The 3,964-nt window shown below is 42.6% G+C and overlaps 1 protein-coding gene across 5 annotated transcripts in view; it reads right to left on the reverse strand.

Annotated features, from left to right (window-relative positions):
- Positions 1 to 3,964, reverse strand: part of CAST (calpastatin) — a 285,855-nt gene that overhangs the window by 169,042 nt on the left and 112,849 nt on the right. The window contains exon 1 of one of the 5 annotated variants that reach the window (XM_033915150.1): positions 3,722 to 3,848. The exons of the other annotated variants lie outside the window; for them this stretch is intronic. The gene's annotated coding sequence lies outside the window, so the exon portion shown is untranslated. Of the gene's footprint in view, positions 1 to 3,721; positions 3,849 to 3,964 lie in introns of those variants that run through there. 5 annotated transcript variants of the gene reach the window in all.

Below are 3,964 nucleotides of genomic sequence, written 5' to 3' on the forward strand. Positions count from 1 at the left end.
TGGAAGGGGTTGATATCTACAATATGGTGAGAGTAACAGCCCAACACCTCCATGACCAACTGGGCGAGGTGTTATGTGAGAAAAGGTAGCCTCCATGACACAGAGTGGCAGTTAAAGCAGAGTCTTCAGAGCAGATTCAGGTCTCAGTTAGTGCTAGCAGGTGGAAAGTTTGAGAGATAAAGAGGTCATGGATGAAGGCAAGTTTGTAGGAGACAGAGAAGACATTCCACAAGGCACATGAGAAAGGTAGAGAGGAAGGAGGGAGGGGAGAAACAGAAATAAGATTGGTTGCATTATGGTGTGAGGGCTGGCTGGGAGGAGCAAAAGAAGGAGTAGGAAAATACGAAGGATGAGTGCGACAGAGGCCATCGGGGAGGAGGGGGGCTGCGCCACAGTCAATATGTATACAGGTAGAGTGGAGATACCTGAATGAGAGGGCGAAAGTGTTGAAGCTATAGGGCTGAGAAGAGGATGGCCAACAAAAAGGAGGGTGAGGTGCTGAAATCAAAGAGTGAGTGGCATGGTGGTGGTGGGAGGTTAAGTGGATTGGAGTGAAGAGAGAGATTTAGGAAAGTCAGTATTAGGAGGAGGAGTCATGGGGAAAGGGGTGGGTACTAGGTACCTCCTTAGTGTACAATGAGATTTATCTTGGATATGGGAGAGTTTCCTAGGCCCAGGTTAGTGATACAAGTCAGATTTGTGAGGCTTGTGAATAGTGGTGGCTAGTCTCATAAGATGAAGGTGAAAGTAGATTGGTAACATGGACTTACCAGGGAGAGTTCACACACGAGAGGCATGGCTATGCAAGTGCTGTGTGTAAGGTAGAATAAAGGGTAAAAATAAATCTAAAAAGAGAAGAATGAAGTCATTTATAAGCTTTATGAACCTTTTTAAATGCTCAACTCAGGGTTGAAAAGAGGGACACAGACAATGAGCTGGTCACAGATGCTGCTTGCTGCTGGTGTAGATTTGAGGAGATATGCTGGGGGAGGGGCTGTGTGCACAGTGAGGTAGAGTACAGGCAGGTGGGGAGTGCTCAGTGTTTGGGTGGTAAACCGCAGTATAATAGTGTTAGCTATTATCTGCAGTTTCACTTATCCGCGGTAGGTCTTGGAGCCTATTACCTAGGCATACAGGGACCCCCTGTATTCGTATTCAGCAGAATAGTAAATATACTATTCAGTACAGCTCCACTATGGGCTCCTTTTATCACTATGGGGGTTAGCGCATTGGACATTTCATCACGCGCTAACCCTCGCGGCAAGCCAAAAAACTAACACCTCGTCTATGGACGCGTTAGTGACTAGCACGGTAGGTGGTTTAACGCGTGGTATTTCACGTGTTAAACCTCTACCACGCCTTGATAAAAGGACCCCTATATGTATCACTTTCCATACTAAATTTCATCTGCCACTTAGATGTCCAGTCTTACAAAATAATGACTTCGAATAACTTTGTGTCATCAAAAAATTTGATTACCAGTTTATAGTTAATTACTGTAGATTATCCATTTCTCCCTTCTCTCTATACCCCCACACCCTAACGCCATATTTTCCCCTTCAAACTACCGTTGGAAAGATTTTCCGATTCACATACATATTCTAGTTTTGTCATCTTTAACTCTCTCTGACTTGACTATTTCTATACTTTGAAATAAATACTGGTATTATGTGCCGTACTAGACGCTCAAAGATAAAAAAGTAATTGAAAAAGAGCACTCAGTTTAAAAGCTGCTTGTTTGTAAACCTAGCGTGTGCCTGTGACAGCAAATTTCAGGAGGGTGCGGGCACAGGTTCTCAACTTTTTAATTTAAAAGGGATTTATTTTATCTTTGCCACTGTATGGGCAGTATAAAACACAGTCAAAGCAGTTTTGCACAATTGATTTGTGAGTCAGCCATGCTCACATATGATACATGTGTATATCTATATTTAAATACTGGCAACATAAGCAGGAGAACTGTGCTTTTTTTTTTCTCTGAATATGATTTAAAATCATATTTTAAAAATATTAAGCACCATCTGTGTCCACAAAATTTGCCACATGAATATTAAAAGAATAGAATGTGTAGTAATTAACGTGGGCTAACTGAAGACTTGTTATTTTGCCTGTAACTCTTGCTATTTTTGCACAGGCCCCAAGCAATGAGATCTTGTTACTGATAAATGATGTAAACAGTAAAATAACTAACTGTTTTATCGGTAGCCCATGTTGGTAACATCCCCTGCATAAACTGTAATGGGATCAGCTGCTACACGGTTTGGAGCAGGGGTCTCAAAGTCCATCCTTGAAGGCTGCAATCAAGTCGGGTTTTCAGGATTTCCCCAATGAATATGCATGGCATCTATGTGCATGAACTGCTTTCAATACATATTCATTGGGGAAATCCTGAAAACCCAACTGGATTGCGGCCCTCAAGGAGGGACTTTGAGATCCCTTGTTTGGAGACAATCTAGCTTACAAAGAAACAAGCCACCATTATACCTCTGCCCTTAGCTGCTGTCACTTTTCTTCCTCTTCTGAAACCACAGAGGACTTCCCATCTTGTATTCTACTCAAAGCCCACTACAATACTCATTCTTCTCTCCCAGCTCTTTAATCTTACATATTTGTATTGCGCTGGTCCAGCATATTGTGCATTCAGTTCTATATCTCCTCGATTGTAACAGGTAGATGTGAATCACTTGTTTACTCTTTCTAAAAGTACTAGGACTGGGGGCATGCAATGAAGATATATGAAGCAGTAGATGTAAAACAAACTGGAGAAAATATTTCTTCATTCAATGTGTATTTAAACTCTTGAATTTGTTGCCAGAGAATGGGGTGAAAGCAGCTAGCAGGGTTTAAGAAAGGTTTGGCTAATTTCCTAAAATAATAATAACTTTATTCAAGTCCATAGGCCATTATTGAGACAACCTTGAGGCAAAGGAGTTTAACATACTGCATTTCCACTGTATGTGACTGAGGAAACCAGGGAGAAAAAATTAAAGCAGGAATGGATAATTTCATAACCATACTTGTTTTAAATGGCACTTATCACCTTGATTCTGTAATGCATGGAAAAATGAGCTGATTCTTTAAAGGGTTGGGGGAGGGGGGATCTATTAATTTTTTTTCAATATATCACAAACAGCTCAGCTTTCAGGCACCAATGATGTGCTGAACTGTCACCAACACAGAGACTTACAGCACTAGTGGGAAGTTCCAGCACTTGAGGGCAGACAGTTTTTGGAAGTCTGCATTATATTCACAGGCACAACGGAAAGCCAGTGTATACAGAACCTCAACAAGCTATAACAGAGAGAATTCAACTTGCACGCCTTGCCACACCCTTAGGGCAGAACATCTGCTGAGAGGCCACATTTTCAAAACTTTCCATTTGTCACTTTTTGTGTAAGCTCCTCTTCGCACAGCTGACACCCCCTCCCTAAACTCAAACTCACAGCGTGTGCTACCTTTCAGATGCTTTCTAATTTTGGTTTGTGTCTTGAGGAATGCCTCTTTACAGAGCAAAAAAAAACCCCAGCATGGCATAGATCCGCTTTTCATATATTTAGCTAGTCATTGCAAGCAAACCAGAGAGACAGACACAAACCCTTTTAGGCAGCAGATCTAGTAACTTAAGATCCCAGAAAGACGGGTGGGGGAGAAAAGGCCACTATTAGATACAGACAATCAAAAAAAATTACAGCAGGAGCAAAGCCCCGGCAAAACATAGTACCTTCAGCGTAGGAGCCTGGGTATTAACTCCTAAGCTTCTGCTCTTCTACTGTAAGCTCCTGTTGAAGCTTGTTTAACTAGACAGCCCCATGGTTTCAGTTTTTAACGTCCCGACACCCTGTGTAACACGTGACAGACCAGAGCCAGTAGCAGCTGCCTGCGCGCTCGCCCCTCCCCGCCCTGGAGCTTCACTCACTCCACCCTCGCATTTACTCATCTGCACCTCCCCCCTCCGTACTGACGC

Source organism: Geotrypetes seraphini, chromosome 1 (genome assembly GCF_902459505.1).
Source record: "Geotrypetes seraphini chromosome 1, aGeoSer1.1, whole genome shotgun sequence".
Lineage (NCBI taxonomy): Eukaryota > Metazoa > Chordata > Amphibia > Gymnophiona > Dermophiidae > Geotrypetes > Geotrypetes seraphini.